The sequence below is a fragment of the Eurosta solidaginis genome, chromosome 4 (genome assembly GCF_040869045.1).
Source record: "Eurosta solidaginis isolate ZX-2024a chromosome 4, ASM4086904v1, whole genome shotgun sequence".
Classification (NCBI taxonomy): Eukaryota; Metazoa; Arthropoda; class Insecta; order Diptera; family Tephritidae; genus Eurosta; species Eurosta solidaginis.
In genome coordinates, this window is record NC_090322.1 from 237,382,743 (window position 1) to 237,408,567 (window position 25,825).

Consider the following 25,825-nt stretch of genomic DNA (forward strand, 5'->3'; position numbering starts at 1 on the left):
TCACTTCATACCCGTTTGTTAATTTTTTCTCTACACCACAGTGGTATACCATCAATTGCCTCATCTTGGAATATTCACGCAAGGAAAGTTATTGATGTTTGTACATGGGGCAAATATACGAAATTTCCGAGAAAAATTGGCAATCGTCAAAAAGTGTAGAAAAAATTTTTTTTTTAAACCAGGTTTTATTTAAAAATAAATGAAAATAAATACAAATTTGGTACAAAAATTTCAAAAAAAAAAAATTTTTTTTTCTACACTTTTTGACGATTGCTCATTTTTGGCGAAAATTTCGTACATTTGCCCCATGTACAAACATCAATAACTTTCCTTGCGTGAATATTCCAAGATGAGGCAATTGATGGTATACCACTGTGGTGTAGAGAAAAAATGAACAAACGAGTATGAAATACATATTTGACGGTTACCCGGTTTCATATTTTTGCCGATATCTCTAAAACCGGGTTTCGGGTATCAACAAAATTTTACCTAAATATACCCCACATCGATATACGCATCCTGATAAAATTTCAACACAATCAGTTAGGAAGTGTTTAAATAAGTAATACAATTTAAGGATTTCCGGATTTGTATTTTTATCGATATCTCCAAAACCGGATCTCGGGTATTAAAACTTTTCTACCTAAATATACTTCGTTCGCATATCTATATGTTTGTAACGTTTTTTTAAAAGAATCGGTAGAAAGGTGTTAAAATAAATGTGTTGCAAACTTTGCAGTAAAAAATATTTGGCGGTTATTCGGTTTTATATTTTTACTGATATCTTCAAAACCGGGTCTCGTGTATCAAAAATTTTTTACATAGCTAACAGCTGCATATATCTCCATATTTTGTTAAAATTTCGATATAATCGGTACAGAATTGTTGAAATAAATGTATATTTAACATTGTGACCTCAATTTATATATATTTTGCTCGATCTTTTGACTATATCTTTTTGAGGCATTATATAAGACGAGTAACGGCGATACACTATAGCTTCAATTTACCTCTCAATGTTCCTAACAAAAAGATATTTGCGTGATACTATGTTTCAAAAAAAAAAAAGATTTTTTCTCCAAAAAAATCAAAGTTTGGCGGATTTCCCCATATAAGCGATGTATATTGGAACGATTTTCCGTCATTCCTTGTCAAATTTGTTTCGATCTCCCAGAACGAAATCGACACAAATGATGGCACAAGGCCGAAACCGGTTTGTCTCGAAATCAAATTTGATAAGAGATGGCAGAAAATCGTTCTAATATACATCAGTTATCCACCTACAATCTATATATAAGCCTTACTTTATTTGGCCCATACGCCTTTTAATGTGGTTTTAATATTCTAGATATTGGCTAATAATAATTACTTATGTAAGCCTTATTTTATATATGCTATAAGTCTTATACATAAAGTTGTCTTATGACACGAGTACCGAAAAATAAGGAATATCTATCATAAGATATACACCATACAACTAATATTCGTTATAGAATTGAGGCCTGATGCCACAAACCTTTTGGTAATATGAAATAAACCTTATAACAGTTCCAATTTTTTGCTGGGTATGCACACATATGCACATGCATAAATACATTGAAATGAATATTTAACTCGTCACATCTCATGCCAGTGCACAGCTTAGGTTGCGGCAAATTCGTTTGTTTATTTTAACAAAGTTTTTTCCATTTCGTTTTGATTTTAAAAAACAATTTTTGATGTTTTTGGTTTTTTTTTGTTTTTGTAACAAAACGTGGGCCAATTGGTTGAACGAACTTTGACCTGCTAAAGCGCGCCGACTGTAGATATTTAATACGTAATTGTTGAATGTGTACGTATTTATTTTGTAAAAATTTATGCGTGAAAAATATTTCATGGAATTTAGCGAAAAGTTTTGTGAGAAAGTAAAAGTGAGCAGTTTTTCGAAGAATTTGCAATAAATTTTTTGGTCGCTGTAATTTTCAGAAGTTCTTGAGCAAGCTGATTTAGCGCTGAACATAAGTATGAGGTGGTCAAATTTTTGTGACCTTTTTTAGAGGAAAGCGAAAATTATATGGTTTTTCTGATAACTTATTAGTGATCAAATCAAAAGCTAAAGGGGATAATTTTTTCAAGCGTATAAACGAGTTTTAAGACAAAAAATCAAGTAAAAAAAAAAGAGATAGGAGATTAGATTTTTATACAAAAATGCTATCAGGAGTACGATTGGCTTACATTGCAACAATTTGAGGATAAACAAGTGAGGACTGTGCTGAAGACTTCACACAATTCTTGAATAGAGCTGAGCAATAATCGTATCCCTTTGGTAATATCCGTATAATCGGCTGTATAATATATGTAATATGTACGGAACCAAGGCCGGCGGCGCGCGATCAGCCCGAGTGGGTAGTGAAAAAATATGATTCTCTCCCCCCCTTTTTTACCCCTTGCGTGCCATAATTAGAATTTTCCAGTCCTCTAAAGTAGGAAAGAGAAGAGTATTTCAAGTTCACAACATAAATCAATAACTAGTACAAATACATGTAGGTTTAAAAATTTATTTGCTTTTTGCAGGCCACTATATATAAGCATCATTACATAGCGAAAACAGCAGTATGCAGCGAGTGTAGCATTTCCACATGATTTAGTCTATTTTGCGCAGTTGACGACCTTAGATAACTTTTGATTCGACGCAAAACCGAGAAGCTCCTTTCATTGGAGCACGTTGATCCAGGAATCATAATTATCAATCGAATGATACCCACAAATTCCGGAATAAGATCCATATAACATTTGTTTTCTCTCAAAAAACTTTACGATTTCACTGATATTGCTGTTTTTTCGCGCTGTAAAATTTCAAGAAAAAAATCTCTATCATTTATAAGTTCAGGATCTTTGACGTCCCCTCTATAAAAGGATGCAATTCTTTTGACATCTTTCCTAGTTAGGTCAAGAAACTTGTGGGTAATTACCCCCTCGGAATTTTTCCGAGTGGGTAGTACTACCCATACTACCATAGGCTGGCACCGGCCCTGTACGGAGATGTACATAATTTGGCGACTTTTTGAATAAATATAAAATAAAACAATGTATATGTATATGACCGGAATAGAGGCATAGCAAAGCCCATAAAAAACAAGCAAGGAAGGCCAATTTCGGGTGTAACCGCACATTACATACTCAGCTGCCAAATTACAGCTTGCAATACTTTTAAATTAGCTTATTTTAAAAGTGGGCGGTGCCGCCCCCGTTTTCCAAAATTTTACTAATTTTCTATTCCATTTCATAAGGTCAACCCACCTATCAAGTTTTGTCGCTTTATCCGTCTTTGGTAATGAATTATCGCAGTTTTTCGGTTTTTCGTAATTTTCGATATCGAAAATGTGGGCGTGGTTATAGTCCGATTTTTTTCATTTTAAATAGCGATCTGAGATGAGTGACCAGGAACCTACATACCAAATTTCATTAAGATATCTCAAAATTTAATCAAGTTATTGTGTTTGCGGACAGACGGACGATCGGACGGGCGAACATGGCTAAATGAATTTCTTTTTTCCCCAGATTATTTTGACATACTGAAGTCTGTATCTATCTCGATTGGTTTATGCCGTTACGGGGTATCGAACAAAATTAATATACTCTGTAAGCTCTGCTCAGCTGAGTATAAAAATGTCTCCCAATTTCCTCTTACAACAAAACTTGATAAGTGAAATATCATTGATACAAAACCATTTTTCGCTAAAATATAGCTCATTATTCTAGGCTGTGACCCCTTTAGCCAACTTTTATATATAAAAGTGGGCGTGGTCTTTAACCGTCCGTTTTACATGTAATATTTCCTGCCATAAGAAAAGTATTGCAACGAATTTAGGGCAATTCCGCTTATTCCAAACCATCTGCTAACGTTCGAATCGCTAAACTGTTAAATAAAAAACTCCAATATTCAATAATGCAAAATGGTCTTTATTAGACTACTTTGAAAGTACTTCACAATAACACTTATACTTCACAACCAATAGCGTGCTGAAATCAGAACTGTTTAGTCATGCCTCAGCTTCCGCTGCTTTTATACTCTCGGTTTCCGCTTTCACCCATTTCTCTTAAGGTCTAGTAATTTCGCGAACTTCATGCTTGGTTACCAGTCATATACATGTATATTTGTAGTTTGTAGCCATATGCGTGTGTATATGTGAGTACTACTTCGGCTGATGATTACATGTGCTTGTGAGTATCTCCCCGTTGCCTTGTATGTATGTGCAAATGGTGATTGATTTGTTTACGTACATACGAGTGGCTGCTTAGTATCGGCTTAGTGATGATAGTATCAGCTTAGTGATGCTAATATTCGTCACAATATGTATTACCAATTTTATTAAGATACTTTAATTTTTTCGAGTTATGGCTTCCAGAACATAGAAAATTGCTTGATCAAAAAAGGGGCGGTACCACGCTCATTGTCAAACATTTTAATATTTTGCTACCCTTTTGTTATGATTCCATTAAAAAGTGAAGCACCATGGATATAAAGCTCTGCGTGGTCTTTAACCAATCTTTCCATTTTTCTAAATTTTTGCCATTTTTCTAAATTTTCGATATCTAAAAAGTGGACGTGGTTATCGCCCGATTTCGCTCATCTTCAATACCAACCTATTCTGGGTCTAGATAAGCTCGTAAAACGGAATTTAGTGAAAATATCTCAATATATGCTCAAGATTTCCTGTTTATGTAAGGACAGACCGATATGGCTTGGTAAAAATTTTTGCGGATGCTGATGATTTTGATATACGGAATCTATTTCGAATCCTTTATGCCTGTACAACGAACCATTATACAATCAAAGTTACTATACTCTGTGTGCAAGTCACGCTGGGTATAAAAATTCAATGCGCATTTTTTTCTTAAAGAAAAACTCAATTTTCGGAGGGCAAGCACAAAAATAAAGTGACGCATTCAATAAAATCAATTAAAATTCAATATTCTATAAAAAAAATTAACTTACAATTGTGCGTTTATTTCAGAACTTAACTTCTTGCTCTTTTGATTTTATTTAAACTTAAAATTTACATTTTTAAATCTCAATCAATTGCATATGATCTATCCGACTTGTGTCAATCACCTTTATCTCAGACAGATATTTTTTAATTCCAATTACAATAAGCTACTTAAGTAGTATGTAGACAATTGGTTCAATCTTTCCGAGTATTTTAAAATTATAAGCGATGTAAAATTTCATTTTATTATTATTGAATTTAGTTTACCTTTCTCTGTGTTTGTTTAGTACTAGCCAAATTCACAGCAGCTCCTTTGCCAGCACAGATTTTATAAAAACCTGTAATTTAATTAAAAAAGGGTAAGTTACTTGCTGTTTTAAATAGCTTAGATTAATTAAAATTTGTTTAAAGATAGGCAAAAGTTCCTCATACATCAATTCCTTGCTATACAAACGAAGCTCTGCCTAACAATCATGAAAATTTTGCAAAATTGCAAAAACAAATAAATATTTTGCGGAAGCACGCTCATCTGACCCTTGTCTTGGTTAAGTACGGAATTTGCAAAACATTTACTTTACACGCAAAACTACAATAACACTTTTATTGGGGATGTCGCTCTTAACCAAGTAAGTAAGGCCACATGAATATTCGCCGCAAGAAATATTTTTGAAATTTATCAGGCTTTGCCTAAAGCTTAGGCAGCAATTTTTCAACATACATACATACAAATTATATATGTACGCAAGTATGTATGTATGTTTACATACGTATGCATACAAAAGGTTTTCTGCTTATTTTAGATACCTTGCCAAAAGCAATCAAGCAGATGTATGAAGGCCTAAGTACTAAGTATTAGGTATGTAGGTGTTAATTTTGAGTGCACGTGGACTACACTGCGTATACGTAATATTTTGTTAATGTTGGTAGGAATAACACGTACTCAACAGATACACAAATCATCGATGCCTTTGCAAAACATCCTATAGACCAATTTCAATAGACATACACCTGTATTCGCACATCGAAGTGTTTGGGTTGAACTGGACAGTCAAAAAAGATGATCAAACTGAAAACCCTCAACAGGATAAATAAAAGTAAATTGTCTTAAATGAAATTTTCGCAGCTCAAATTTAGTTTAACCGTTATTTTATAAAACTTATGTTCTAATATGAAATTTATGACTTTCTTGAATTAAATTAAGTGTACTGAGGTTAGAGCTATACAATTTCATAGTTATGTCGTTTTGCAATTTGTCGTTGAAATAGTTATTATTTTTCTCATATTTATCATATGAGTAAAAATTATTTTCAACTGTGGCTACACAGCCCAAGTTTTTGTGTATTCACGTATTTATGTATGTGCACATTTAATGCTGAAGTATAATGGATTCACAAAAATAAAAAGATATGTTTATATATACTGGAGTACCCAGCAAACTTTGTCTGCAAGATAATTGGTTTGCTTAATTTGAAAATATTTCTCTTGACTATTCGTTTCTATTTCCTCCAGTTTTATACTCAGCGTGCTTTACACACAGCGTATATTAACTTTGATTTGATAACGGTTGGTTGTACAGGTTTAAAGGAATCGAGATAGATATAGACTTCCACATAACAAAATCATCTGTATTGAACAAAAATTGCATTAAGCCATGTCCGTCCGTCCGTCTGTCCGTCCGTTAACACGATAACTTGAGCAAATATTGAGATTCTTCACCAAATTCGGTATACAGATTGATTGGCATTGAAAATGAGCGAGATCGGATGATAACCACCCCACTTTTTACATATATGTATAACATTTTGAAAAAAAAAAAAAAATATTATTATTATGTAATTAATAATACACATAGAATGTTGAAATTTGATACGTGGGGTGATATCGAGACTCTTAATAAAAATTTAGAATTTTCTTTAAATGGGCGTGGCTACACGTGTGCAAGATGAAATTAATTTTACAAATATTATTATTCATAAATAAAAATCCGCTAAACCTATAATAACCAAACTCGACAGAGATTGCCTTTTTTATTTAAAATCTTCCAGGAAATATTTCTTGTCAAAACGGATCGGATCGGTTAAAGATCACACCCACTTTTGTATATAAAGGTTATTTAAAAATGTCGTATACTAGAATAATAAGCTATATTTTAGCGAAAAATAGTTTTATATCAATCATATTTCACTTACGAAGTTTCATTGTAAGAGGAAATTGGCAGTCATTTTTTTAATGGGCTCTGCCACGCCTCTATTCCGATCAAATATTACATAAAGTTTCTAGAGCCTCAAAAAAAGTAAATCCCTTGCAACAAAATTCAAAAAAGTTATTTATCTGAAATGAACTGTACAATTGAAACTCACGCTGAGTATATAATGTTCGGTTACACCCTTACATGTTGTTATTATTCTTGCCAAAACCTTATTTCATTTATCTCCTCTCCACTCGGAAACCTATTTCTGTTCTCAGCTACATTCCCACATCCTTTACCAATCCCACTCTCATTCCCACTCACATTCCAATACCCACTCCTACTCCCACTAACCTTCCCATTCCCACTTCCACTGCTAGTCCCACTCCTACTGCAGTTCCGTCTATCAGTGCCATTCGCTCTTCCCCTCCCATTTCATTTCCTCTTATTTGGAACCTCGACAACCTGTCCAACCGATTTCAGTATCTTTGTTTGTATAGAACTCTATGAAACTATATAGCTTAGGTTGAACTGACCGGTCCGTGAGGACCTCACATAGACTGAATGAGTCCGTGGTGTTACCAGAAGTTTGTTTTAACGACCAAACTGAAAAACCCTATCAAAAACCAGGACCTATGTTATAACATAACCCCTTCCTCTTGGCTAATACTAGAAGCTTCCTAAGATTTAAGCCACTTGCTGCTTCTAGATCTGACAGCTGTATCACTCTTAATAGCTGGAGTCTTAGCCTGGCAAGCGCAGGGCACGAACACAGAACGTGCTCGATCGTTTCCCCCTCCAGCCCGCACTTCCTACATCTGCTATCACTAACCAAGCCTAATTTAAAGGCATGTGACGCCAGAAGGCAGTGCCCAGTCAGATTAAACGTCATGAGTCTACAGTCCCCTCTTTTTAAAGATAGAAACAACTTAATTAGTCTAAGTTTATAAGACCTACACATAATTTTCGACACTTTACAGCCCCGCTCGTGAACCTACGCCTTTCCTGCTTGATCGATCATGTGCACCTCTCGCCTTCGCTTAATCTCGTCCAGTCTAATTGGGACGTTTACGGAGCAATCTCCAAGGGATGCGCCCTTTTTAGCTAGTTCATCCGCTTTTTCGTTCCCATCTATTATATATGAAAGTAACGCAGCCGCCATATATAATGTCACATTCATTTATATATGTAAGATACAGGTAGATAACGGATCCATTCTCCTCCCCGATAATATTATTCATCTATCATATAGTTGCCTCCACAAAATAAATTTGTACCTCCTTGCCTCTCTCTTCTCCTCTCCATGCTGTCTCACCGCGGTATATTCCTACTTTCATATAATTGCGATTTAGTACAATAGTTCACGCTTTTGTTGGGATAGGTTGGCCCGTGTTGATTTAGTCAGAAAGAAAGAGCTCCAAATATTAAGAAGGGAACACATGTACTAAATTTCAAGCGAATCGTGCTGTAAATAAGATTATTTTAAGTAAGTCAGCGGCTGGACCACCTCCCGTAAAGAAAAGTTTTCAAATGTTAACATGATAAAAGAGGGATAGATAAGATTTATCACAAAAGGTTCATCTCAGGTCTACTTTGCCCAAAGAAAATATTTGCAACTAATAAGTTAAACAAGGAAGTAACCCTGTACCAAATTTCAAACAAATTAGACTATCAATACGATTTTTTAGAATAGGTGGCCTCTGGTACATTTTCAGTAATGAAAAGTATCTCAAATATTAACTTTATCAATGAAGCTCCGATGTCGTTCGCTGGTCTACTTCCAGGAAAGGAAATCTGCTCAAATAATATGCTTCTAAAATAAGTAGCCCTGACGTTGTCCTGCCCTAAAGTTGGCCTATCTGCATACATTTTAATAAGCTTTTTCCTTCTGACTCTGCCCTCCCTCCCCCTCTTCACTTTTTCCTAATCCTTATATTCACGCCTCCCTCCGTCTTTTTCGCTTCATCTATCTCCATCTTCGTCTCATTCTATCTCTTTCTCAATCTCCTTCTCTCTTTTCTCTTCTCTCAATTCCTTCTCATTCTTCTGCATCCCTTATTGTCTGTCCCAGAGGGTGATATGTATTTTATTCCAGTCCAAGTCTAAGTCCCACTCCGAGTCCCAGTCCCAGTCCTAGTACTAATCCCAGTCCCAATCCGTCTCTGGATAATATATTACTCTGTACCAAAGCATTCATCAACAGCTTTCATTTGATATTCATATTGTATAAACATTGTCTAGGCATTCACTGGCCCACGTTTTGGCCTATATCTCGAGACCATGTATCTGTAGTAACCACCGCGTGAGGTTTACGCAATTTGTGTGAAAGTTATAACAAATTCGGCTGACGCATCTCTTGAAACACCGGCGACCAACTAACACACATTTTAGCCTTTCTTTTGATATATATAGATTTTTATTTTTCACATTTCACTATAATATTAAAACGAAATGCAGATTTTAGTTGCTTTTGAAATTCGGCTTAAAAATTGCACATGGAACAACTAAAGACTCTCCTGTATTAAAAAAAATGTCATAGTACCTCTAAATCGCGGCTGCCCTCAGACCCCCCCCCCCCCCCCCCCCCCGCCTCTCGACGGGCCTGATGATGTGCTATACTTGAAATCATTTGCTATAATATTTTTTGTTGATAAGCAGGTTGTTTAATTAAACATCAAGCAATTACACGGAAGTATATCCACACCACCTGAAAATATGAATGCCACTGCGTATCCGTGTAACACTTTAATATTCCATATAAACAAATAAAAAAAATTGCAATAAAATAATGTTGCGACTATAAACTGAGATATAACCTATCCTATATTTCAAGTTAGATCAAACTACACACGGGGTGCAAAACAAATTCAAAATCGGTTCAGTAGTTTAGGAGTCCATTGGCCTCAAACCTGTGACACGTGTTTTTCATATATTATAAAATAAGTTTGTGTACAATTTACAATAGATTTAAGTTAATTGACTATTGAAATCCGAAAATATCATTGGCTTTCAAACAATGTAATTCATTTTAAGATAAACAAAAAAGGAAATATTTTACAGATGTGATGCGCGGAATTCCATATTTCCTTTGACTGCGCAGGGGTTATGTGATATTAGGGGACTAACGTAGCGCAAGTGCTAATTCTTGTTGTTTAATAAGGAAAGACACAACTTAGGGTTTCATGATAGATACTTCCTTTGTTTTACTGCTAGTTTGAGATAGTGCATGTAATGGTGAAATGATTAATCCTTAGTGATGAAGATGGTGGATGATTTATACACTGTGCATCTGTGGCGGTCTGGTTGCTTAATTGATACGGTATGATAACGCGAGTAAAAAGACGAAGAGATAACGCATCGAAGTCGTATATATAGGCACAAACTAGTGATGGAAGGTAGCTCCAACAATGTTGACTGGAAGCATTGGATGGCAACTCCAGTCCACTCTACACAATGTATGAGCACAAGTCATATATCTGATTAGATGAACGCAAGTCACAGTACTGGTTAGGTGACAAAAAATCGCTTAATTACAGTAATATCATTATCTATTTAAGTGAGCATAACTCACTTAAACACCACCTAAATCTTTTTTTTTTTAGACAAGAAGGATAACATACCAAATTGTGAATCTTAACAGAGTCAAATTTCTCCGAACACACACACAAAGTTTCATCAAAATCGGTCAAGCCGTTTAAGTATAATTTTGTCACAAACACATGTACAGAAGAAATATATATGTTTGTATTTTAAAATATGAATAATTTACATTAGTACATCAACAATATTGTGCGAATGATGACGTGAAATGGGAATATATAAACAAAATGAAATGTTTGTTTGTACATATTTATTACATATTCAAATATGTCCATATACAATATGCCCATACACACACAAAGATAACTTTTATCACTTAACTGCGTTGTTCAGTATAATTTTTGCTACAAAATAAATACCATTAGCTTAGGTGTCACTACACTGATACATACATATATCCATGCATGCATGACGTTTATTATTATTTAATATAACTTTATTTAGCTACATTTATATATATATAAATGTAGCATAGTTATTTTATGGCATAAAAAAAGATGTCAACATTTACAAATTTGTCTTAGAAAGTGACATAGGTAAAGTTAAATAATAGAAGTAAAACAAAAGTGGTTGAACAGTAAAAACCCATCATTGACCTATCATGGATTAAACATGTATACACAGTGTCATAAAGAAGTTGTTTGACCACAGAACGTACAATTTACATACATGTATTATGTAATGGACACATTTCTGTATTTTCTTAAATACTATAAGTCGTCTAGAACAATTTCCGCGTCGAAGTCTGATAGTTGTTACTTCTACACATTGGAATTACCTTACGGAGCGTAAGCTCCCTACACATAACGTGTTTCACAGTTTCGTTATGCAAACAGTACTTTCAAGAACTGCTATTACTAATGACACCTTATCTGTAATCGGGTGATGCCACCGGCAATGTAAAGACGGTCATTATTAGCATATATTGCTCTTATTCTAGGTATGGAAAGCTCTTCTTCTAGGTATGGAAAGACTTTGTTAAGATAATATCTTACGGTGTTTATAAGCAATGCGTCTTTTCAATAACTCTTTTGACCGTATGGCCGGGGACACTGCATATGTCCGAAATCATTTTAATTTATTTCCCAATTAGCACCGTCGATAGCCCACCCGATTTTAATCGCCAGTATATCGGTGGTACTAGCATTATCCATCAGAATCGACTCCTAGCATCACGTTCAAACCCTGTCATTGCTTTGAGATCTTTGAAAGTGCTTGTAAAGTAAAGAAAAGTACATACTTTCCAATTATGATTACTGATGCCTCATCTGTATAATGTTTTTCTTGTTGTTGTAGCGATAAGGACACTCCCTCGCCGAAGGCCTTGGAGAGTGTTATGGATGTTGATGGTCCTTTGCCGGATGCACACCCTGTACGTTCCGGTAACAAACACCATAAAGGTACGACCATCTCGAGAACGATTTGGTACGACCACATGAAACCTGATTCATCAGGAGTTCGGGGTCGACAGACCCTCGGCTGTTAATGAAACAGGGTTCGCCATGGGTAGATGAGGTTGACAATTGGGTTGGATAAGCTATATATTGCGCTGTGAATCCCTTGAGAGGGTTGCGCTACACAACCCCTTGTATCAATTTGATATTTTAGTCGCCTCTTACGACAGACATACCTACCGTGGGTATATTCTAAGCCCCTAACCCGCTGGGGGTTCATCTGCATAAGCTTTTTACCTAGTAAACACCTCATGGGTTGCGTGCGAAATGGCAAAATGAAAGTGTTGGTGCTCGTTGCCATTGTGTAAAAGTTATCCGCGGAAAATACTCTTGTAACTATCTCAAGGTAGGAAAGGGAGGCAGCTCTAATATGTAGAATTGAACAGTGGTAGGGGTAGAAATAAGAAGTTGCTTTCCTCAATTCCCCAAATATGTATCACTTATTGGGTTAGGTTGGGTGGTAGCTTCCCTGATAGGGGAAGCTCACTTGGACAACATGACGGTCCGTTGTGATACCACATATAATAAACTAAACTAACGGTGACGTAGATATAACTACTTAGAGAATCGTTGGGTAGCAACGATAAAGTTCCGAATGATCCCGATCTCAACCTTGGATAGCTCCTCGAGAAATCCAAGTATGTCACGACCGAAATACTTTCGCCTAGTTCTGGCAAAAGCTGGTCAATCAAGCATAAAGTGATTTGGTGATTCCACCTCATCATCCTCCATACAGCTGCAGCAGGATGGAGTTTCCAATATATTGAGACGTACCGCATGGATATCCATGGGAAAGTGCCCTGTCAAAACCCCAATAACCATTGATAGGTGAGCCTTAGTGAACCCAATTATTTCAGCAGACCTCCTGCCATCCACTTTCGGCCAGAAAGATCTTACCACCCTGCAAGACGTAGTGCCCGCCCAACGTTTGCTGAGCTGACTCGAGGCCCAGCTATGGAAGAGCAATTCACAGGTGGCTAGCGGAATCCCGAAATCCCTACAGCCATCTTCATCCGGTTCAGTTGTACCGATTCGGGCTAAGAGATCCGCTTGACAGTTAACCGGAATATCACTATGGCCCGGGACCCAGATAATCTTAATTGTAAAATGGTTCAATGCAATCGCAAGCGATTTCAGGCAATCCCAGACCACCCTCGATCGCACTGTAGTTGAACTCAAAGCCTTGATAGCTGCTTGGCTATCAGAGTAGATGTTAAATTCCCTAACCGTAGCAGCACTGGATAGCATTTCAAACACCGCATCCTTAATCGCAGCAACTGCCGCTTGGAATAGACTGGAGTGATCAGCCAATTTAAACTTACGGCTTACATTTAGCTTTTGACAAAAGACCACCCCCCCCCCCTTCCTTTCCGTCCCACTTCGACCTATCCGTGAACAAGTCAATCGGTCCCCTGCCCCAGATAATCCTTCTTCCCCACTCCTCTCTCGGGGGGAATGACTGGTGTGAAGGTTGTATAGGGAGCAGTTACCCACATACAATAGTCCGCCCTGTCCGGGATAAAGTCGACACTGGTAAGAAGGCTAGAGTGTCCGAAGTCAGAAAGCCCATATATATTCAGCATGACATTCAGTGCCAAGGTAGGTGTTGTTCTCAGAGCGCCACTGATACCAATAAGCGCTGTCCGTTACACTGACACTAACATTTTGGAGGTGCTCGCCGTGTACAGTGCTTTCCACCAGACCACCACCCCATAGAGCAGAATCGGTTCACCACCATCTCACAAAGCCATCGTACTACTCCTGGCGAGAGCCCCCATCTCTTTCCGATAGCCTGCAGCAGTACAAGGCAACCGCGGCCTTCCTGGCACTATCTTCCACAACGGTACCACTCCAATCGAAGGAGTTCTGAAGTCGGATATCTTATATCTCCTTGTAAAAAGAACCAATTCTGTTTTTCCCGGGTTGACCGCCAATCCACATGATTCAGCCCACCTAGCCACAGTATCAAGGTAGCCCTTCAGAACATCGCGCAGGGTGGTATCACTTATTAAGATACGTTGGGTTTGGATTCTCATTATATAGGCAATCGATCTTTGGTTTGAGACCAGCTCGACGTGATCAGCCATGTGGTAAAATTTTGCGGATGTTTTAAAGTCAAGACTATTTTTGGTCTTCAATTTGAGGAACTTCGTTGAGTAGGCACCCTCGGCGCAGCTAAAATCCTTAAACACCAGTATAGTAACAATGGCCAATGGATTGTAAGTCTTTGACTTTAGGTGGCTTCATTATTCGGCTCGTTATAGCGTTAAGGATGTTCGCCTTAAGTTTTGATGAGTTTTGTCGATGCTGATTATCATTTGCCGGATATTGATCTGGCACGTTCTGGAAAAAAGCACCTTTAAGGTACTAGCCCGATCACCTGGGTAGCGATTTGATTTGATCAAGCTGGATCTTCTTCGTCTTCCAACCCTTAATTCTGTGAGGACCATGGGGCCTTTGTAGATCAATTTTCAACCGTCTCACCTTGTAATGAACATTTTTGCCTATCTAAACAGATACTTTGTAGTTTTATGCATTTGTTTTATATTCCATCATGATAAAATATTTACACATACCTATGATCTAAGCACACATTTTGAGGATGACTTTGTTGTATATATTTTTGAAAGAATTTTATGCGTAGCCTTTTTACGATGCCTTTAATCTCATATGGGACCTTTTTTATGTGTGCGTAAAATTTTATGTTGTGGCATTATTTTTGTTTTTTTTTAGTTGACCTGATAAATAACTTAACTTGTAGTTGCTAAAACAACACACGATTTTTTTCCATATTTTAGTTAAACTTTGACAATTTTTTTCGACTTTCACTTTGGCATACAAAATCACACACACACATACATACTTTGTAAATGAATAACGTCTTCATGCGACGCCTCCTGGTATTGTGTCATAATAAAAAGGCCAAATTTGGTGTGGTTCGTTGTTTGTCAAGTATTTTCAGAGGTGAAAGATTAGTTGTAATAAATAGTTTTTTGTGAGATATTTGTTGTGTGGCTTACAGGTTAATGGTGATCTTTTAAGAATTTTTTATGACAGGAATGAGCTGTAAATAATGTCCGTAATGGTTCAAAGAATTACAGGAATTCTTAGGTTAATAGAATTTTTTTTTGAAAAGGTAACTAAAATGCGTTGCTCGTGCTAAGCATGTGCATAGACATCATCGTTGAAATTGAATGACCACACACGTACATATATTCTTATTATTTCCGGTTGTAAGTACATGGCTAGGCATGACCCGGCCAATAGATGAAACTTCAAAATACAAGGATCAACTCCATGCAACAGGATTGCTTCTTTCTTAACTAGCTGGGGTGAATTTCGATCTCAACTATATATCGAAAGAGCACTTCTGCCATTTTTGCCTAAAAATCACTGCTAAAACGAAGTTTCATAGTTTCTTCGCGTTTATGTAAAGTATGCCACAAATGCAATGAAAGTGAAGCCTTTGGCCGCTTTGCATTTATCGCACCTCATCGGTAACACACCTATAACAATATGTGTGAGAGTATTGGGAGAGAAAATGTATGGCATATTATCGATTAGTTTTGGAAGTGTGAACGCCTTGTTATCGATAATAGCTTTTATTGTCGAGCCCTCGGTTTGCTATTAATTTACAATCAGTTTGTTATCGACGTGGTATAAACGAGTATCGAACTGTTGTAAACTTTGTAGCTATAGCATACGTTATAAAAGATGTATCGGTTTGTTTTCGAAGACTTATCGAATTGATGTCGAAAAAAATGGATTTTTTTTCTCAAAAGACCAACTAGTTGATATTGAAACGTTGTCGATTTTTGATAATTTATTGTCGACATGTTATCGGTATGTTATCAAACTTCACGAGACGGGATACTCACGAGTTTTCTTTTTTGCTCACTGCAACTGTACCAGCCGGCATAACGGCAGTTTTCGAAGCGAAGCCAGGTTCATGGAAAAGGGAATTATATCAGAGGTAATACCCGAAACAACCACAAGAAATCTTTCACATAATATTTCAATAAAAATATTCATAATATTTGTTTAATTGTATACCGCGAGGCTGTTGAGTTTTCAAAGAAGGACTTAGTTACGTTGTGCTATGCTCAAGCATTTCGAGTATTCAGTAAATTTTCATTGAAATTTAGTCATTACGAAATTTGAGCGTTCATCAATGAATTGTACTCACATATAAAAGTGTAAAAATTTTTTCGTATGCGTCTGTAAAAACTCATGTAAACGTAACTACAAATATAACAAAGACAAATGCGAATTGAATTACTTGAATAACATACCACAACATGACATTGCCATTACTGAATACCGTAATTTTGCATGAGACAAAACACCGTATTCAGTTGATGAAGAGAGATATGGATATAAAGAGACTCTTATGATTACCCTGCAAAAATCGTTGGACCATGTGGTCCACTGGAGTACTTACCATTATACTCCATTGTAATGCAGCAATGGACCAACTCGTGTTTCTACACGAACATATTGTAAGCCGATCATTGCTCGTTTTTAACGATTGTAATCACTGCACGATGTTTATTGGACTGTGGGTACTCCATGGATTACTCTGATGTAATGCTGAGCTGGAGTATATGATCCAGTCCTAGGACATCGCAATGTTAATTGGACCATATTTTTTTTATGAATTGTGGTTAATTTTGGAGCACTCGCTTGGTCCATAGCGAGTACTCCATACATGCATGCTCAAGTGGACAATAGAAAGAAAGATATTTGTTACATAAATATGAAATTTTCCAAACCATAGATTTTGAATTATGTATGTAAATAGTTAGCTCAAATTTCTCATACATCTTAAATATATTACGACCTACACCTTATATATACATATGTACATACATACTGTATGTATATTAGGGTGGGTCGATTTGTATGAACGAAAGTTGAACGATATCGCGCCATCGATTTTTCGATAGGATTTTGGGCTCAGAAAAAAAGTTCCACTACGCATACCCAAAAAAATAATTTTGGAGCCTGCAAAATTTTATTTTTTTTACTTTTTTTCGACTTTGATTTTTAAGGTTTTTTTTCATGACCTACTAAAAAAATTTTCATTTGATTGTAAAATTTTCCTGTATAACCTGTCCGACCCAAAAATGTCCGCTAAAAACGCTGGCGGTAACAGTTTGTCGGACAGAGTATACATGAAAATTTTACAATCAAATGAAAATTTTTTAGTTTATCGGTTAATAAATCGACCCAGTCTAATGTACATATCCACGTTCAACACGCTCTCTTTCATTCTAACACATCTTTGGGTATTTATTACAAAAAAAAAAAAAAAACAACGAAAACAAGTAAGGAAGTCTAAGTTCGGGTGAAACCGAATATTACATACCCAGCTGTACCCTTGAAATGCTGTTGTTGTTTGTTTTGTATGCTTAATAGTGTTACAAGGCTGCGCAATAATACATATACATATGGTTCTATTCTGAACTAGTTTTTCTTTGAGTTATGGCTCCCGAAGCATAGAAAATTGCTTAGTCATAAAAGGGGCTGTGCCAAGTTCATTTTTTTAAATTTGAATTTATTCCTATTTATTGTTATAAATCCACTTGGGAAATGAAATACCATTGATATAAAGCTCTTTTTTGCAAATATATAGCTTATTTTATTCGTCCACGTACCTTTTGAAAATCTTTTGCATAAAAGTGGGCGTGGTCCTTAACCGATTTCGTGAATTTTTCTTCAAAGCATTCATTATAGTAAATGCAACCTCTCTGCCGAATTTTGTTACGATAGGTTAAACGATTTTTGATTTATGATTAATAATATTTGTAAAGTTGACTTTTTTATCACAAGTGGGCGGTGTCACGCCCATTTAAAAAAAAATTTTAAAATGTTTATCAAGAGTCTCAATATTTCAACATTCTAGGTGTATTATTTCCTAAAATCAGGTTTTGTGTTTTCCAATATATTATATATATAAAAAGTGGGCGTGATTATCATTCGATTTCGCTAATTTTCCATATCAATATATTCTGGGTCCAGATAAGCTCGTGTCCATATCATTTACTCAAGTTAGCGTGTTAACGGATGGACGGATTTGGCTCAATCAAATTTTTTTCGATATTGATGATTTTGATATATGCAAGTATATATATCTATCTCGATTCCTTTATGCCTGTAAAACCAACCGTTTTCTAATCAAAGTTATAATACCCCTTGTGCAAGTGCAGCTGGGTATAAAAACTTTATATATAAACATTTGTAATGTCAGGGTAAATGTTTCTTTACCACAATCGATTTATACACAAAGCTGACACTAAACCAATCGATTTTGAGTTTAACCAACACCATTACACCTTGTCGTAGACATTTTGGCTGTCATAGGCACTGGCTGGTGAGTTGATGTTGACGTTGACGTTAACGCTGACATTAACATTTTCATGCAACAAGAAAATTCAAGAGAAATAGCAACAAACAAAAGAATTTATCGACAGCCACATTTCAACAAAGAATTCTTCCGTAACAGGCAAAATATGGAAATATTGGTACTTTAATGAATTCGACGATTAATTAAAAAAAAAAATACCTGGATATGAATGATCCCCTAAGACCGCAAATTTGTATCTACATATTATTATAAGAAGTGGGCGCGTTCGTCAACCAATTTTGCTCCATGTATAGAATAGCAAGAACAATACTGCCCCCAAACCGCATAATAATATTACCGCTTGCAAAACCATCAAATTTGCTTCTACTTAAAGTAAGCGGTTCCACGAATATTTTCCAAAATATTGCTAGACAGATTAAGTCTAAAAATCTGTTCCAGTGTAGACAAAACATGTGTGATATCTTATCCGTCAAGTACTTGACAGGATGTTCAAAAAGGGTACCTTTTCTTACTTTTGGCAGCATTTTGACAAAATGTTCAATGTTGCAGCGCATACGGCCGGCTTTGTTCAGCGGATGATAAAAAAAGATACAGGATGAAACAACGATAATCACTTTAACAATCAGGTGATCGGTTTTATTTGTAATTTTGACGTCTATGCCGAAGGTATCACATTTGTCTTATCCATAATGATCTGCTTCTACATACGCTGTGTTGTCATTGGTCTACTAACGACTGCAATAGCTCTTAGTTTTACCAGTGAATCTTGGTGATGAATATATAAAAATTGCTTCCTGCTGGTCAGACAAAATTTGTTTTCGTCCTACTATGATGCGTGACTTCTTTGTTTTGGCGACAGTTCTTCATGGCTAATTCTCAATTCTTACGTTATTTTCATGTAAAGTTCAGCTGTTTTTGTCTCTTCTTATAATCGTTTCACATAATGCAAACTGGCGAACTATTCGTCTCTGAGGCGAAAGAAACGTTCGTATCGAAATAGAGAATAAGGGTTTTCCGTCATCCCTTGTCAAAGCATTTCTTACTTTTGTCCACAACTTTTCATTAATTTGAGCGAAATTTCTATGACGAAATATCATATACCATTATTTTAATAACTATTTTCCACGTTTTTAGGATTTTTTTTTTTTTTTGTAGGTGCCATTTCTACCCTCCCCCTATTCACTAAGGTTGTTTTTATATTTGAACTAGCTGACCCAACAGATGTTGTTCTGCCCTAACTTTGGTATAGCCGCATACATTTTAAGAAGTTTTTACCTCTTACTCTCCCTCCCCCTCCCCCTTTCTAACTATTTTTATTCTCTCATACACTCCTCTCTCTACGTCTCTTTCGCCTTCTCTGTGTTTTCCATCCCTGTTGTTCTATGTTCGTCTAACTCTTTCTCTTTCTCAGTATCTTTCTCCTTCCTTCGTTTTTCCCACTTTCAGTCCTTATTCCAGTCCCAGTCTCATTCCCAGAGTGTTGTATTATATTTTTCAATGATGTTTCATAAAAAAATAAAAACAAAAAATTTGTCTAAAAAGAAAAAAAAAATAAGGGGTGAACCCCCCTTACCATTGTGGAGTATGAAAAATTGATTAGATCCAATTCTTAGACCTACTCAAAAGCTCTTAAAAAAACTGTTTTGACAGCTGTATTGTAAATTGCTAACAATATGAAGTACCACAATGGCTTGGTGACGAAAAATCCCAATGTGCATTCAAATTTGTGTTTTGTTCTAAACTCAGCTTAAAAGTCAGATAGAGTTTTAGTTGTTCGAGCAAAAATTATTAATATAAAAAATGTTGTTGTTTTTGCAGATGAGTGTTTTTTGGATGTAGCACTAATGTTGAACCATGTTTTGAGAACATCTTTGAACTTCTCAATTGCAAAAAGGAAAGGAGGAATATAGATGAGAGTTATGAGTTGGGAATTAGTGGTTCAATGGATGGAAACCAGCAACTTATTATTAAAGGACGTTTCTAGCCTAAACAAACTGAGAATATAAAAGTGCAAGCAACTTGTTACAACTGCGGTTCTCCTGACACTATATTAAAAAAGGATACCCTATTGTTCTGCGCTCAATGTGAATCTTGTGGATCTCAATGTTCTGTGGTAAACATTAAGTCCAGTTTACGAAAACTGCTTGAGTTCGGGGAGGAAGACATTGTTGTTGATTCTCAAGGCCGGTATTATCAAAAATGTTAGCCATGTGCAGACGAACGGACAAAACTGGCCAAATCAAAATATTTTTCGACACTGCCAATATTGATAAATGGAAATTGATTTATATCTCGATCCCTTTATCTTTTCCATCCAATGTTATTCGAATAAAGCTATAATATCTGGTATAACTGGGTGCAGAAATATATGCTGATTAAAGGTGTTGCTTTTGCATAAAAACTTCATTTCTGGTAGAGATATATTGAAAATGATAATTTATACCATTCCAGCTAACTTTTGAAGCTGGCATTAATGTCATATATGAAAGTTGAGTCAGAGATCATATTACTATCTAAAACTCAATTTCTTTAAAATTGATGTTGGGTGGTTTTGAATATAACCCGACCATATATTGTATTCACACACTTAGATAGCATGAATATTTGAAATTGAAAATCAATTAACAAAATGAATTTATGCAATCTCTTGTAATGTATCATTAGTGGTTATCGTGAGTGTTTGTTGCAAATGCTATGCCATTAAATAATTATCAAATATTTATAAAAGTATCGATCGTTCACAGTTGATTGACCAACAATACAACTTTTTATTTAGTAATTGTAATTTCCGTTTTGGCGTAGCATTCATAATAATTATTTTCATAATGCAAAACTTGCAACACAAAAATTCATCTAATCAAATGCAAATAAACATGCGTAAACATTAAATCTGCAATAAACTCTCGACAAATAAGCAAAAACAGATAAAATATGCATTGCTTGTAACCACAACTAAGCTATGAACTCGTATTTCAATCCATATACATTTATGTCCTTATATTAGGGTGGTCTTTGTAAACCAAATAAATAATTTTCTCCAGTCTCACCCCTTCAGAAGCTCAAAAATATTGTGGCGAATATAAGCAGTTTCGATGCGTCACTATACTGCTAGTAAACAAAAGCACAGCAATAGTAAAGCAAGCGGCCACACATACATGTAATATGCTAAAAGTGAAAATCAAATTACCCACGCATATACATGTATATGGCTAAACCGACTATGAGCTACAGAAACAAGAAATATATAAGCAGCTATCGAGAAGACTGTTCGCGAAAAGTATAGACCCTAGTCAAATAGGCGAACGAGGCAACTGAGAGTACAAAAGCAGCGCAAGCTAAGGGATAAACAATTAATTTTATTTTAATTACGCGAGCAATTTAATTGTGAAATACTACTACCACATTAGTGTTGTAAATAAAGAGCATTGTGCTATAGTAAATGTTTGGCTTATTTATTCGACAGTTCAGCGATTCGAACGAAACAGAAGGTGCAGAATAATCAGAATTCCCCGAAGTTCGCTACAATATATTTAAGGCCGGCGATAAAAAGTGTTTTTGGTTAAGGTGTAAATAAAAGCTTAACTAATAAGCATATCTGCAAAAGTGTGTTAAAAAAATATAACGGCAGTAAAAGCTAGACTTATACTTTTTTCCCATAAAATATGGACTTATCGTTTTAAACGGTTTTATTTTGTTTGGCTTTGTGTAGCGAACAGAATTTTGTAATTGAAATTTAAGCAACTTCCCGATAAACTAGAAGTTTGAAACTTGGAATATAGTTCAGAACCCGATGACAATGCAATAATAAGAAAAAAAACTCCGTTAGGTACCTCAGGGATCGAAATATTTCAAAAAATTGTATTTGAGATCCGATTTGGCTCATATTTGGAACACATAATAAATACATGAATAGAAAGTGACCTATGAAAAAATCGCCGCTATGTGGCGCAAGAATCTACATATTCAAAAAAATCAAGTTTGTGCTCCGATTAGACTCATATTTGGAAAAAATATTACATACAGCCCGGTAGAAGTGACATCAAAATGCTTTGGAGTTCAAGGAGAGGCAAGCATACGTGGCGCTGAGTCGATTAAAGTCTTTGGAAGGATTATGTATTGAGGACTTAGATTGTAACACATTGTCAGGAAAGATTCCTTGTAACAATGAGTCACTTAATTAACTAAACAGAATGAGAAATAATAGGTAATTAAATAAAAACTAAAAACTAGTCATCACACTCCTCATCAATCTAGGGCGTTGATCAGACAACTAAATAAACGCTGGGCCAACCTAATTATTTTCTAGCTTTTAGTATTATTATTACTTCATGTAAGTATTGTTTTCAATAAACCCGTTTAACTTAACAATTTTTTTTATTTATTTTATTTTTATATTATAGAGGATATAGTGAACAGATGTATATACCAAAAAAAATTTTAAGATAAATATAAAACAAAAGATAGGTAGGTACTTTGTGCGAGGATGCAAAGTTTCTCGTTTTTTGTGGTCTGCATGAAATAGCTTTGATCATGAATCACGTATCTCAACAATATATGCCGAAAACGCAAGTACTTGATGAAATTTGAAGCTTCTGACTGTTAAAAATTGCGAAAAGTTTCTTATCTGAACAATTGGTTGTATGGGACATGTGCTATACACATGACCGATCTCTTCGATTTTTTCAGACAGCAATAAGTACGATATACGAAAGCATGGGATGAAATTTGAAGTTTCTAGCTGTTAAAATGAGGCAGAAATTAAGAAAACTTTCTTATCTGAACAATCGATTGTATGTGATATATACTATATATACGACCGATCTCTATAATTTCTTCAGACAACAATATATTCCATATACGTAAGCATTTGTTGAAATTTGAAGCTTCTGGCTGGTAAAATGGGGCAGAAATTATGAAAAGTTTCTTATCTGAACAATCGATTTTATGGGATATATACTATATATACGACCGATCTCTATGATTTTTTAAGACAACAATGAATGCTCTATACGTAAGCATTGAAATTTGAAGCTTCTAGCTGTTTAAATGGGGCATTAATTACGAAAAGCGTCTTATCTGAACATTCAGTTATATGAGATATATACTATATATATGACCGATCCATACAATTTTCTCAGACAACAATAAATGCCCTACACATAACCATTCGGTGAAATTTGCAGCCTCTAGATGTTAAAATGGGGCAGTAATTACGAAAAGCTTATTATATGAAGAATCGGTTGTGGGGGATATATGCTATATATACGATCGATCTCAACTATTTTTTCATACAACAATATTGGCAATATACGAAAGCATATGGTGAAGTTTGAATTGAAAAATTGTGGAAGATATGAGAAAAATCCTCTGTTCTGAAAAATCGGTTGAAATCCCCCATATTCTAAAGTGATCCGATCCGGCCGGTTCCGAAAAATGCCTAATCGGACACCGATTGAGGGACTAGTTTGCATACACACAGACAAACCGACAAACGGACATGGCTAAATCATCTAAGCTCTTCATCCTGATCATTTCGTTATATTTATTGGTGGGCCTATCTATTCTCCTTTAAGGAAGTACAATTTTGAGATTCGTGACAAACTTAATATACAATTTCATTTTCATGAAAGGTATAAAAATCTATTTAGCGTACTTCAACACATTCCACGAGAAAATTTTTGTTTGTTTTGGATATTTTTCTTTTATTACATTTTTCCATTATGTGTTCTTACGAAATGAATACATAACTTGTTTGCCTACTATATTTATGATTGTGTATATTTGTATTTATATATTTTACTTCTACGAAAATATGTAAATATTTGTTATGCATACAGGGTGCAATGGATGGTTGATGACTTATATATATTTTTTTTAGATAAAAATGTGTTCGTGTGTTTTTTTTTAGGCGTCAAGAATACCCAACCGATCTTCACAAAATGTTTATAGTGGGTTAACGTGGTCACACGATATTTTTCTGGCTATATCAAATTTTGAAAAAACCGGCGGCGCCACGTCCAGAGCAACAATAGATCTAATTTATTCGAAAATCAGAGTCTATTTGTAACCGTATCCTATATATTAATCTATATAGAACTTTGAAAAAGTGGTTGGTGCCACGCACACATTTATGAGTATATATATGTACGTGTTGTTTATATCTGGTTTGAGCTTCACAGATGATCGCACGATAGCACGGTGGTACAATATACAAAGAAATCAAAGAGCAAGTATTTTCGCTTTTATAAATAACAAGTAAAGGTGTCTAACTTCGGGTGTAACCGAACATTATATACTCAGCGTGAGCTTCAATTGTACATTTCATTTCAGATAAATTACTTTTCTACATAACACGTGGCACAGCCCGTTTAAAAAAAAAATGTCTCCCCGTGTCCTCTTACAATTAAACTTGCTAAGTGAAATATCATTGATTCAAAACTATTTTTTGCTAAGTTATAGGTTACGGCGGCCACCGTGGTGTGATGGTAGCGTGCTCCGCCTATCACACCGTATGCCCTGGGTTCAACTCCCGGGCAAAGCAACATCAAAATTTTAGAAATAAGATTTTTCAATTAGAAGAAAATTTTTCTAAGCGGGGTCGTCCCTCGGCAGTGTCTGGCAAGCGCTCCGATTGTATTTCTGCCATGAAAAGCTCTCAGTGAAAACTCATCTGCCTTGCAGATGCCGTTCGGAGTCGGCATAAAACATGTAGGTCCCGTCCGGCCAATTTGTAGGGAAAAATCAAGAGGAGCACGACGCAAATTGGAAGAGAAGCTCGGCCTTAGATCTCTTCGGAGGTTATCGCGCCTTACATTTATTTATTTATTTTTTTATAGGTTATTATTCTAGTCTACGACCCTTTAAAATCTTTTAAACTTGTTTTGTATCTAAATTTCTGTGGTCTTTAACCGATCCCGTCCATTTTTACTAGAAATATTTTCTGCTATAAGGGCAATATGTGTTCATAATTTCATTACGATATGTTAATTTTTCTCCGAGTTAGAGCTCCCGAAACAACACTGCTTACTCATAAAAGGGGTGTCGCTACGCCCATTTTCAAACTTTGAAGTTCGTTCTATTTATTTTTTATAAATCCACTTGGAAAATGAAATACCATTGATATAAAGCTTTTTTTGCTAAGATATAGCTTATTTTATTCGTCCACGACCCTTTTAAAAATCTTTTGCATAAAAGTGGGCGTGGTCCTTAACCGATTTCGTGAATTTTTCTTCAAAGCATTCCTTAT

At 35.5% G+C, this 25,825-nt stretch overlaps 1 protein-coding gene across 41 annotated transcripts in view; it reads right to left on the reverse strand.

Annotated features, from left to right (window-relative positions):
• LOC137251101 (uncharacterized) overlaps window positions 1-25,825 on the reverse strand; it is a 641,551-nt gene that overhangs the window by 297,977 nt on the left and 317,749 nt on the right. For 40 of the 41 annotated variants that reach the window (XM_067785126.1, XM_067785125.1, XM_067785121.1 and 37 more), the window contains one exon: window positions 5,238-5,308. The exons of the other annotated variant lie outside the window; for it this stretch is intronic. The gene's annotated coding sequence lies outside the window, so the exon portion shown is untranslated. The remainder of the gene's footprint in view (window positions 1-5,237; window positions 5,309-25,825) is intronic. 41 annotated transcript variants of the gene reach the window in all.